This window comes from Nicotiana attenuata, chromosome 7 (assembly GCF_001879085.1).
Source record: "Nicotiana attenuata strain UT chromosome 7, NIATTr2, whole genome shotgun sequence".
Classification (NCBI taxonomy): domain Eukaryota; kingdom Viridiplantae; phylum Streptophyta; class Magnoliopsida; order Solanales; family Solanaceae; genus Nicotiana; species Nicotiana attenuata.
Window position 1 is genome coordinate 89313706 of NC_031995.1, and position 14115 is coordinate 89327820.

Sequence of the window (14115 nt, forward strand, 5' to 3'; positions counted from 1 at the left end):
AGTTCTTGGTCGATGGCACAAGCACTAGCAGCTAAACCACCCGCTCAGACAGCTCGGGGTGGGGCCCAGTCAGCAAGAGGTCGCCCTAGAGGGGGAGGTCGATCAAGTGGAGGTCATGCCCGTTTCTATGCACTCCCTGCCAGACCGGATGCCATTGCTTCAGACACAATGATCACGGGTATTATCTCAGTATGTCATCAAGATGCTTCTGTATTATTTGACCCTGGTTCCACCTATTCATATGTGTCATTGTATTTTGCTCATTATTGGGACATGCCCTGTGAGTCACTAGTTTCATCTGTTCATGCATCTACGCTGGTGGGCGATTCTATTGTGGTGCACCGCGTATACCGGTCGTGTGTAGTGCGTATCGGGGGATTAGAGACTAGGGTTAATCTGTTGCTGCTTTGTATGATTGATCTTTGATGCGATATTGGGTATGGATTGGCTATCTCCATATCATGCTATTCTAGACCGTCACGTTAAGACTGTGACGTTGGAGATTCTTGGTTTGCCACTGATTGAGTGGCAAGGTTCTTTAGACTATGTTCCCAGTAGAGTTATTTAATACTTGAAGGCCCAGCATAATGTTGGGAAAGGTTGTCTTTGTTATTTGGCCTTTGTGAGGGATGTCAGTGCAGAAACCCTTACTATTGATTCTGTTCCGGTAGTGCGAGATTTTTTAGATGTGTTTCCTACAGACCTGCCGGGCATGCCACTGGACAGGGATATTGGCTTCGGTATTGATCTGGCGCCGGGCACACAGCCCATTTCTATTCCACCGTATCATATGGCATCGGCAGAGTGTCGCGCCCCCTTTTTCCTCCGCCGGGAGAAGTCCGGATTTCGACATTCACAGGGTGTGATGACTCATTTCCTTTTGGGAATCGGGTATTTGAAGAGTCGCCAACTAACGATTTAAGATGCGTTAGGGCACCTAGAGTAATTAACTCTTGGGTTGGTTTGCATTACCGAAGATTAGGGTAAGGGCTCGAAGTAACCTCGAGGGGAAGGTGTTAGGCACCCCTCTTGGTCCACAAATGTGGGTCCCGGCCGAACTTATATTCACAAATTAGTCCATACAAATAGTGGAATCAGATAAGTTGCTTGTAAAGCACGTTGACCAATTCAAGTAGTGAAATAGAAGTTTGAACAAATTATAAGAAAAAACAAAGTTTTAAAACGGGGAGAGGGTTTTGGGTAAGGAGGGGTCCTAGGTTGTTTATCCTATAGGATCACCCCACGCAATGTTCGGTAGACACTCCTCAATTAGGAGCTACACGTGATGTTAACGCGTAGTCATCATATCCCATGTCTACCCTTCCCATCCCCTTATAGGTCATGCAAAGCGAGTGTTTGGTCACTGATACCTATTGCGTGCTACTACTCGTCCTTTCTTAACTGTCCCGGAGGGAGTTAGGACCTTTACCTATAGGTGGTTCTAGACGTACCCCTAAGGTTTTAAAGGCAAAAATCTAAGGTGACAGTCGAAAAGCATTTAGGACTTTCACATAATGGGAGCAATTAAGAGGCTCACAGTTCCCTCCTCAAACATACATACAAACAACACGTCTCAAGCACAATTAAGGTCTTCATTAATCAAATTCCTAGAGCAGGATTTCCAAGTGATTATGCAGAAATAGACCACTTTTAGATCCAGAAGTTATAACCTAGTAGTTGCCTAAGGACTCCTTTTAACAGCTTATTAGAATCAGAAACGTTGAACGACGGAAACAACTTCAAGGAAATGTAGGTTTTGAAAATACCCTAAGGCTTGCCTATATGTAGTACTGTGTCTACATTAATGAAGAAACAAACAAGTTTTCGGAATAGACCCTTTTAATACTTGTAGGCAGGGTATCTAATGAGATTAAAGCAATTTTGAAAAAAACTATTTTTCAGGAAATGTCATCGCTTAATAAGACCAGTTTTAAGAAATAAACTAGGCGAGATGAAATTGACTTATTAGGATAATTAGATTACCAGACATAGTTGCGAATAGAAATCCCTATAGGCATGGTACCTAGGCGTATTAGTGGTTTTGGTCAATTTGCAGTAACATGAGGAAAGACTCATTAGAACTGACTCGTAATTAAGTCTTATAGGCATGATATCTATACTCGGATTGATTTAAGACATAATGGTTTGGAACCTAGAAACATGGTCTCTAACATGACAAATGCAGAGTCTTATGGACATGGTTTCTATCTGATGCAAACGACATTGGAAGTGAAAACCTTATAGGCATGATTTCTATTTGATGCAAACGAAATTAGAAAGGAGATCCTATAGGCATGATCTCTATTATGCAAAAGCGATCAGATTCAATCCAAAACCCTATGAACATGCTTTCTATTGAGTAAAACAAGCAGATTTGAAAAAAGTAAAATCCTAAGAGCAGGATTTCTACCCATATTATCCCATAAAGTATACATCTACCCACCCTTTTACTAAATATCCCCAAGTGTCTGTTTACAAATTATTACAAGCTGATGAATGAATTACATAAATGAAATAGAAAACCAAGAAGCTATTCAATAGGGAGCCTACAATTAGGCCCAAGTTTCCCAAAGCCTCCAATGGTCTCACGAGCCTCAATTCCATAGACAAATCAGAGTCTAGGTGTATCAAAGTTCCCTAAGGGCCTGAAGAACCCCGGGCAATGCTTACACCTAGACATAGCAACCAAGAATTAAACCAGTGCAGTGTGGATAGGCCAGCCTAAGTATCCAGAGTTTAGAGGGCTCTCAAGAGGATCCCAAGGCAGTACACATACTAGAGAGGGCAGAACTTATTGACTAAGAGTAAAGTGGAAGTGCAGGACACAAGTTGAAAAGGGGTTATTAAAGACTATATTGGAAAGTCTATTTTGAAAGCAATTGGTAAAGCAACAAAGATTGTTTTGAAAGAGGTTGGAGTAGTAAACAAGCTTAAACCCCTCAAGAAAAAGATCATACACATGCTAGTTTGCAGAATTCGGTAGTCATGCAGGGGTCAGGGGGTTGGGGATACATAGACATTTGGCTACACAACCCAGTAAAGATCTTGAGACTGGTTTGGACATGCTCAGAGATAGTTGACTCTGGCATAATCACACACCAGTCAGGAGAGATACAAACACATAGAAAGGGTGATAAGGATTTGGGGATTCACAAGAAGTAAAAGACAATTGACAAAGCATGCTTTGAAACACATACAAGGGGATACATTAATCCAAAGGGAAAGGGAGACATAATAGTATGCTAATAAGGCAACTTAAGTACATGTTCCACAACAGAAGCACAAGTAGAAGCAAACTAGGAATAAAAGAAACTGAAACAATAAGAGAAGCATATTATTGTTGGAGCTTTAAATCAAAACTAGGACATACCAGTGAAGGTAGAAGTAAGCAGAATGAAAGAATCAAAGAGCACAGATGATTAGCCTTGGCTTTCAGCCGGGTAACAGTAGCAAGTAGCACAAGAGAGAGGGAGAGCAGAGATTTTCTAGTAAGAGAGGTAGTTTTTGAAAAAACCCAGTGTTTTGTTAATGAAAGACTTAGGGTATTTATAGTTGAAAGTAGGTAGTGAAATAAGGTAAAAATCATAGTAGTATACTAATTTAAGAACTCATAATCAATCAATTAGAGAATCAAGGAAGTACTCCCTTAAGTTAAGGGAATCAAATCAAACGGGGAGATTCAATATCATATAAGGCAAGAAGAAAAATCAGTGCGTGACTAAATAAGGAAGGAGTCAAAGTTCAATAAGCAAAGATTAGCCGATTAGGACCAAATTCATAAAGCCTTAATTAAGGACACAACTCAGTAGAAATAAGTATCATAGCAAATATGGAAAGGAAATCAGTCAGCTTAAATAGACGGGGTAAAGCTTGTAAGGCTTTAAAAGAAAATCTTTCACTCTCCATCAATTAAGGAAATCAGAATCAATCAAGAGGGAGTCATGATTCTGTATGTTCAACATATAAATAAAGGAGCTCAACAGACGTAGCAAAGGGCAAGGTTAGCCATATTGACAGCAAGAAGCAAGATAAACAAACAAAGTGAGCATGGTCACACAGAAGTGACATAAGTAGGCTAGGAATTCAGTAAACACATTTGAAGCCTGGTGACCACGAGAGGTCAACAAGAATCAAATAAACAGGCTAACACACAGAACCAAGGCAAAGAGAATCATGCTGACACACAGAACCAAGGCGAAGAAAAATCATGCTAACACATAGAACCAAAGCAAAGAAAATCTTAAAAATTAGGGCTTTAACAGAGTCGAGTTAAAAAAAAGTAGGAGCATAAAATTGGTCAAAAAATAAGCAAGGAAAAAGGTTTAATCATAAGGAAATCGATTAAAACAAGCGTAGAAGGATCTCCGAGAAACCCTAATTTTTTCAAAGAAAGTAAAGACGATTTAAAGTGGAGAATCTTTCAGAAGAAGCTCGAGAATAAGCAAATCATAGAAGGAAACAGGCTTAAAGTGAAAAAATAACACAGCTCTGAGAGATTCAGAAGAGAGTTAGGGTTTCAAAGGGAAACCCAAATAGAAATCGAAAGAACCTGTTGCAGACTTCAGCGATCGTAACATATAAGGTGTGATTTTGCCCAAAATCACACTGGAGAGGCCATAAATAACAGAAACAGAAATCCTAGGTCTAAATCGGCATGGTCCAGGACCCTTGAAGGTCTTAGAGATGATGAGCAAGGCGATGAGAGACTCATTGGAGGCTTGGGTTGAAAGGATGGTCGCCGGAGATGACCGGAGAAGGAGGCGTTTGACGGAGTCTAGGGTTAGGTTTGAGAGAGGAGAGAAAATGAGAGCATCTGAGGGTGGGGGGGATTTGTAAAGTGAGTAGGGTTAGGGGTCGTTTGGAAATTAAAAGGAAAGGAGAAATGAGGGCCGTTGATCTAAAAGATCAACGGCCAGGTTTTAAAATAGCTTGGGTCGGGTAGTGGGTAATTAGATCTGGGTTGGGGTATTAAGTATAAAATTGAGCTGGGATTGGGGGTCCGATTTGGCTATAATTGAAAGCCAAATTTGGCTGTTATTTAAATAGCCAGTTTTTCCCTATTTTTATTTTTATAAATAATAAGTAATATCTGGAAAATAATTTAAGGTGCCAATATGATTTAAAATACCTAATTAACATTTTAAAAATACAGGGGCCAATTTTATGCATATAAAATATAATTATATTTTAAAATGGGCTAACATTGCAATTATATGCAATTTAGCTTAAAATATACTAAAAATGTAATTGTAAAAATACATAAAAATTACATTAGCATATTTCGGCGTAATTATAGAAATCAAATAAATGAATTATCAAAATAATAATTTTGGAAATAGTTATAGGGGATTTTATGGATAAAAGGGGAGAAAATAAATCAATTTAAACCCTTAAAAAATTATGGGAAAGATAATGAAATCCTTGTGCATGCTTATATATGCATGTATATGCTATTTTGAAGGTATTTATGCATATTTAAAATATATAGGGAAAAATTGGGTATCAACATAGAGTTGAAAGAATTGAAGAAGCAGCTTCAGGAACTCCTTGATAAGAGGTTTATTCGGCCTAGTGTGTCACCTTGGGGTGCACCAGTTCTATTTGTGAAGAAGAAGGATGGACTATAAGAATGTGCATTGATAACAGGTAGTTGAACAAAGTCACAATCAAGAACAAGTATCCTTTGCCTCGTATTGATGATCTATTTGACCAGCTTCAGGGAGCGAGGGTGTTCACTTAGATTGATTTGAGGTCAAGGTATCACAAATTGAAGATTAGGGACTCGAACATTCTTAAGACAGCTTTCAGGACCCGCTATGGTCATTATGAGTTCCTCGTGATGTCTTTTGGGCTGACCAACGCCCCAGCAGCGTTCTTGCATTTGATGAACAGTATGTTTCGGCCTTATCTCGACTCGTTCGTCATTGTATTCACTAACGACGTCTTGGTGTACTCTCGTATCCAGGAGGAGCACACTCAGCATTTGAGGGTTGTATTGCAGCGATTGAGGGAAGAAAAACTTTATGCTAAGTTCTCCAACTGTGAGTTTTGGCTCAATTCAGTGGCGTTCTTAGGGAACGTGGTATCCAACGAGGGTATTCAGGTAGATCCGAAAAAGATAGAGGCGGTTCAGAGTTGGCCCAGATCATCCTCAGCTACAGAGATTCAGAGCATTCTTGGTTTGGCAGGTAATTACCATTGGTTCGTGCAGGGTTTCTCATCTATTGCATCTCCCTTAACCAAATTGACCCAAAAGGATGCTCCTTTCAGGTGGTCGGATGAGTGTGACGCGAGCTTTCAGAAGCTCAAGACTGCCTTGACCACAGCTCTAGTACTAGTTCTACCATCAACTTCTGGTTCTTATACAGTATATTGTGATGCTTCTCGGATCGCTAATGGGTGTGTTCTTATGTTGGGGGTAGAGTGATTGTTTTATGCTTCATGTTAGTTGAAGCCCCATGAGAACAACTACCCCGTTCATGATTTGGAGTTGGCTGCCATTTGTTCACGCGTTGAAGATTTGGAGGCACTATCTCTATGGTGTGTCTTGTGAGGTATTTGCTGATCATCGTAGCCTCCAGCATTTGGCCAAACAGAAGGATCTCAATTTGAGGCAGCGGAGATGGTTAGAGCTGCTAAAGGACTATGATATTACTATTTTGTATCATCTGAGAAAGGCCAATGTGGTGGCCAATGCCTTGAGTAGGAAGGCAGTCAGTATAGGCAGTCTTGCATTTATTCCTGTTGGGGAGAGACCTCTTGTAGTTGATGTTCAAGCTTTGGTCAGGCAGCTCTTGAGATTGAATATTTCGGATCCCAGTCGGGTTCTAGCTTGTGTGGTTTCTCGGTCTTCCTTATTTGATTGCATCAGAGAGCGCCAATATGATGATCCTCATTTTCTTGTCCTCAAGGAAAGAGTTGAATGCGGTGATGCTAGAGATGTGACAATTGGAGATGATGGGGTGTTGAGGATGCAGGGCCGGATAGGTATGCCCAATGTAGATGGGCTACAGGAGTTGATTCTTGAGGAGGCCCGCAGCTCGCGGTATTCCATTCATCCGGGTGCCGCAAAGATGTACTAGGATTTGAGACAGCACTACTGGTGGAGTAGAATGAAGAAGGATATCATTGGGTTTGTAGCTCAGTGTCTCAACGGTCAGCAGGTTAAATATGAGCATCAGAGACCGGGTGGATTGCTTCAAAAGATAGAGATTCCAGAGTGGAAGTGGGAGCGGATCACCATGGACTTCGTAGTTGGGCTCCCACGGACTTCGAGCTAGTCCGATGCTATTTGGGTGATTGTGGATCCACGCACTTTATTCCTGTGAGCACTACTTATTCTTCAGATTGGTTGGCTGAGATTTACATTAGAGAGATTGTTCGCCTTCATGGAGTGCCAGTTTCCATCATTTCAGATAGAGGCAAGCAGTTTACATTGCAGTTTTGGAGAGCCGTGCAAGAGAGTTGGGCACTCAGGTTGAGTTGAGCATAGCATTTCACCCTCAGACGGACGGACAGCCCGAGCGCATTATTAAGATATTGGAGGATGTTATGTGCTCGTGTCATTAATTTTGGTGGTTCATGGGACCAGTTTCTGCCGCTCGCGGAGTTTGCTTACAACAATAGTTATCAGTCGAGTATTCAGATGGCTCCGTATGAGGCTTTGTATGGGAGGCGGTGTAGATCTCTGGTAGGTTGGTTTGAGTCGGGTGAGTCTAGGCTTTTGGGTACATACTTGGTTCAGGATGCATTAGATAAGGTGAAATTGATCCAAGAGTAGCTTCGCACGGCACAATCGAAACAGAAGAGTTGTGCTGACAGGAAGGTCCGTGTTCTGTCTTACATGGTTGGGAGAAGGTTCTACTGAATGTATCACTCATGAAGGGTGTTATGAGGTTCGGGAAGAGGGGCAAGTTGAGCCCTCGATTCATTGGGCCTTTTGAGGTACTTCAGAGGATTGGGGAGGTGGATTACAAGCTTGCCTTGCCACCTAGCTTGTCGAGTGTGAATCCAGTATTTCATGTTTCTATGCTCCAGAAGAATATCGGCGATCTGTCCCATGTTTTTGATTTCAGCACGGTTCAGTTAGATGGTGATTTGACTTAAGATGTAGAGCCAATGGCTATTTTAGAGTGGCAGGTTCGAAAGTTGAGGTCAAAGGATATAGCTTCAGCGAAAGTGCAGTAGAGAGTTCAGTCCTTGGAGGAGGCTACTTGGGAGACCAAGAGGGAGATGCGGAGAAGATATCCACACCTATTTATGGCTATATGTATGTTCTAGACCCGTTCGAGGACGAACGTTTGTTTAAGAGGGGGAGGATGTAACGACCTGGCCGATCGTTTCGAGAGTTGGAGCCCCGTTCCCACATTTTCTGCTTCTTTTGTGTTGTACAACCGAATTATGACTTACCGCGCTATTTGGTTCGGGTTCGGAGTGATTTCGGAGTGAATTGAGACACTTAGTCTTTTATATAGAAGCTTAAGTTGGGAAAGTTGACCGGATGTTGACTTATGTACAAAGGACTTCGGATTGAATTTTGATGGTTCCGTTAGCTACTTTAGGTGATTTTCAACTTAGGAGCGCATCCGGATTATGATTTGGAGGCCCGTAGTAGAATTAGGCTTGAATTGCCAAAAGTTGGAATTTTGAAAAGTTTGACTGGGAGTGGAATTTTTGATATCGGGGTCGGATTGGATTTTCGGAAGTTGGACTAGCTCTGTGGTGTCATTTATGACTTGTGTGCAAAATTTGAGGTCAATCGGACGTGGTTTGATAGGTTTTGATGTTGTTTGTAGAATTTGGAAGTTTCGAAGTTCATTAGGCTTGAATCCGGGTGTAATTCATGTTTTGATGTTGTTTGAGGTTATTTTAGGATTCGACTAAGTTCGTATGATGTTTCGGGAATTATTTGTATGTTTGGTTGAGTCCTGAGGTCCTCAGGTGTGTTTCGGGTGGTTAACGGACCAAGTTGGATGTTTGAAGAGTTACAGAAGATGGCATGCTGCTGGTGTAGTCGCAGTTGCGAGGGTCTTGCCCAGGTGCGGAGGTGGAGTTGGCTAGGGAAGTCGCAGGTGCGATGGAGTGTGTGCATCTGCGAGCCCGTAGGTGCGAGTACGGATCCGCAAATGCGATGGATGAGGATTTGGTCATTTCCGCAGAAGCGGACGAAGGGCCGCAGAAGTGACTTCGTAGGTGCGGGACCTGGAGCGCAGGTGCGAGCCCAGGGGATGTAAGTGAATTCCGCAGGTGCGGAAATTTTTGCGCAGGTGCGGTAATTGAGCCTAATGTGCGAAAAACCTAGGCAGAACATCTAAATACGGGACTTCGAGATTTTTCACCATTTTCACGTTTTGGAACTCAGATTTTGGAGGATTTTGAGGAGGGTTTTGAAGTGATTACTGAGGAAAGATCCATGTGATTATTTACCTTGAATAATGGCATTTCCCCACTGATTTTACACCTAATTAATGAGATTTTGAAGTGAAAATTGGGAGTTTAGTGCTTGAGAATTGGAGAGTGGATTTTGGGAATTTCAATGAGCAAATGGGGTCTGATTTTGATAAATTTAGTATGGCTAGACTCGTGAGTGAATGGACTTTCGGGTTTTGTGACTTTTGTCGGATTTCGAGACGTGGGCCCGAGGGCCGAGTTGAGCCAATTTCGGGTTTTTGGGTCTAATTTACTAGTTTTCTTGTGGAATTGATCCATTTAGCCTATATTAATTGTATTGTACGGCTTGTGGCTAGATTCTGGACATACGGAGGCCGACTCACGAGGCAAAGGCATTTTGGAGTAGAGTTTCGCTCGGATTGAGGTAAGTAACAGTTATAAATCTGGTCCTGAGGGTATGAATCCCCGAATTTTGTATCGTGTGATTATTTTGGAGGTGACGCACTTGCTAGCTAACGGGCGTGTGGGCGCGCACCGAAGGGATTGTCACTTGGTCCGTCCCGTGAGAGTATAATATGAAATAGCTTATTGTTAACAACATGTTTCCTCTGTTGATGGAAATCTTACTGAAATTCATGCTAGAAATCATGCCTAGGCCATATGATATCATTGTTAGGACCCGTTGGGGTTGTGTACTTTGTGAATTAGCTGCTATTTGTTGTCTTATACTCAATCATGATTTTTCTTGTGTACCATACTTCCATCTCTGCTTATTCCTTGTTGATATCTGTCTTTATCTCTGTTTGGGCTAATTTATATGATTTCTGAGAGCCCGAGAGACGAGGGGGTTGATGACTGAGTGAGGCCTAGGGCCTAATGGTGAGATATTGATACCATAGCATGAGAGTTGTTCGTGCAGCACGTGAGTTGTCAGTGCGGATCTTGATTTTATATTATGGCTCTTGAGTTGTCCGTGCGGAATCTTGATTTGAAATTATTGCACGTAAGTTGTCAATGCAACACGTGAGTTATCTGTGCGGATTATAGCGCTTGGGCTGTAGGAGCCCCTCTTGAGTCTGTACACCCCTAGTGAGCGCATGTACCTATTGAGTGTGAGTACTTAGGGCTTAGAGCCGAGTGATTGAGCTGTTGAGATGAGTTGAGTGACTGTTGTCTGAGAGGCTGTACTTGCTTTCAATTGTTGTTGAACTTAGTTGATATCTGTCATTGTTATGAGATTCCTGGAAGATTTCATATCCAGTCTATTTGAACTTTAAACTATATAAAACTGCCTTGACTTAAACTGCCGGATTTGAAAGCATGTCAATTTTTTATTGAAATTACTGAAATGAGTTGTACTTGTATAGCCCGTCACTGCTTCTCAGTTCCTTATTTGTGTAACTTACTGAGTTCGAAGTACTCACGTTACTCCCTGCATCTTGTGTGCAGATCTAGGTGCACCCGGTTACGGAGGACAGTGAGCTCGTGCGTGGTCGACTACCGAAGATTTACGAGGTAGCTACCGGCGTTCACAGTCCTTGTTCTCCTATTTTACTATCTTTCTTTTCTGTTTTGACACTTAGACACAGACTATTGTAAACATCATTTTTCTCAGGTTGGAGGTCTACTTGCTCATGACTTGGTGACACCCTGATGTTTGGGGCTATCTTTCCGCATTTTATTTTGTGTTTAACTCTTGTTTTTGAAAACTCTGTTATAAAAATGCTTTTGGTTTATCTTTTACAAAAATAACGAAGAATTTTGAAAGTCGGCTTGCCTACTACCATCGATAGGCGCCATCACGACAGGTTAGAGTTTTGGGTCGTGACAGCCTCAATCCTTGTTTGTCGAATTTATTTTTATATGATAACTTGGTGTGATTGCCACTTGGATTTTTATGTGAATTCCTTGTGTTTGTTGATTTGATGTTTCCTGAAAATAATTATATTATGGATTTTTCCATCTGCTAAAAATTAATTAAATAAGTTTAAATTGAGGTGTTAATATATTTATCGAAAATTTTGATTAAAGAAGGCGTTGTCCTATGCTGAGTTACTTTTCCATCCTTGTTGTTGGTTTTGAGGTTTTATACACATTGTGTGGAGACTTGGGCTATTTGCTGTGAAATTAGTTGATTTTGTTGTATCTTTGGAATTGGTTGTGTAACTTGGGTTAATGTTATGCAGCGTATAAGGGTGGCATTCCAGTATTGATATTATGTGGGTATAAGGGTGGCATTTCATTGTGGTTATATATGTTGGGATATTGTCTGGGCGGAGGGATAATGGTGGCTATTATACGGAGCGATAAGGGAGGCTATTAAACGGAGCGATAAGGGAGGCTATTATAGGAGTGATAAGGGTGGCTATAGGAAGCGATAAGGGTAGCTATAGGAGTGATAAGGGTGGAATTGATATTGTCAGGGCGGAGGGATAAGTGTGGTTGTTAATATTGGCAGGATGGAGGGAAAAGGTTGGCTATTATATGGAGTGATACAGGTGGCTATAGCGAAGATAACGGTGGCTATTGTCAGGGATGATCTATAATGATGTAGGGTTATTGTGTTGGTAATTTTTATGTGATGATGTGGGGATATTGTGCTGGTGATTTTCATGCAATGTTATAATTTTTATTGTTGTTATTTTTATACCTTGGGCAACTTGCTTTGTTGTTTCGATAAGATATTTGATAAACTTGATAATTATTTGATCCATGATGAAAATGTGAGCTCGTGGCTATTGCTGGGCGGATTATGTTGTTTGGCACGTGAGTTGTCCGTGCATTTATGATGGGAATATGTTATGATTGAGATAAGGGCACGAGGTATCGTGAGAATATGACAGCGTGTTGGGCTCGTGTTGTATAAGAATTGATTAAAGTTTATATTGTGGGATCAGGTTGCACGCCGCAACGGAATTGATTAAAAGATTATATTGTGGGATCGGGTTGCACACCGCAACAGAATTGATTAAAAGATTATATTGTGAGATCGGGTTGCACGCCGCAACATATTGATAAGAGTGATGTTTATTTGAAAGGATTATATTCAAAATATTATTTGAAAGAATTATAGTTGAAAGATATTTATTTGAAAGAATTATATTCGAAAGATATTTTGTCACGACCCAATTTACCCTCCGTAGGACGTCATTACGGCACCTAGTCTCTACGACTAGGTAAGTCTAAAAAATTACGGGAACAACAGTAACAGAAGTAAAACTCACAACTAATTGCAACAATAATAACATAACTGAAATCCATGCCGCTCGGCATGCACAATAACCAACTCCTCAATACTACATAGTCTTCCCAAAACGCGAAATATCATGAGTCACAAACTATAGAAGGAAAACTAGTGTCTCTATACATCAGAGTCTAACAAAAGAAGTACAAAAGATAGTGGACATAGGGGAGAATAGAGGAGGACTCAAAGGTCTGCGAACGCGGCAGATATACCTTGAAGTATCCAACTGTTGCTGCTCATTGATGACGTGGCCAGTAAGAAGTACCTGGATCTACACATGAAAACATGTGCAGAAGAGTAGCATGAGTACACCACAACGGTACCTAGTAAGAGCCAAGGCTAACCTCGATCGAGTAGTGACGAGGTCATGTCAGGGTGTGTATATATATATAATAAGACGGAGCAAAAATACTAGCGTAATATAAATGACTGAAATTTAACCAGAAGGAAATACAAAATGACAACATTACAGTACACCGAAATAACAACAGGGGATCTCCCGAGATACCGTCTCATAGTCCCAAACGTAAATGTGCAGGGGGATCTCCCGGAATACCGTTTCGTAGTCACAAATGAAATATGCAAGGGGGATCTCCCGGAATACCATTCCGTAGTCCCAAAGTTAATATGCAGGGGGATCTCCCGGAATACCGTTCCATAGTCCCAAAATAAATACGCAACTCAAACAATGGAAGAAAATAACTACAGCAAGAAATCCTATAGTTTAGGCTAAGTAGGAGTCAAGGAGAAAGAAGGAAATCCACTACGCATGCTGCACAGAGTTTATATAAGCATTTAAAACATGTAGACATGCTATTCTTGGCTAAACAGGATAATTACACATGCTAGTATAACTCAATCAAAGTGAAACAGATTATTACCCGGTGAAAAATGGAGCTTTACAAAAAATAGCCCGTGTACGCACTCGCCACATCACGTACACGGCGCTCACATATCACAACAGTACCAAATCCTAAGGGGAGTTCCCCCACACAATGTTAGGCAAGCCACTTACCTCGAACAAAGCTCAATAATTCGGTAACAATGCCTTTTCCACGAATATCCGACTCCGAATGGCCCAAATCTAGCCTAAAGCAATTAAATATCATAAATATAACTATAATAGACTAATCTAATTAATGAAATCAAGACTTTAATAAGAAATTCAAAAATCGCCCTAAAATGCCTCCCCGGGCCCACGTCTCAGAATCGGGTAAAAGTCACTGTCGCGCCCCCGTTTATCCATTTTGCGGGGAAGTCCGGACTTCAACATTCATGGGGGAACAACTCGTTTCCGTTTGGGAATTCGGTGTTTGAAGAGTCACCACCTAACACATTAAGGTGTGTTAGGGCACCTAGAGCGATTAACTCATGTAACCAGTTTGCATTACCAGAGATTAGGGTAAGGGCCCGAAATAACCTTAATGGGAAGGTGTTAGTCACCCGTCGAGGTCCACAACGGTGTGTCCCGGCCGAACTTA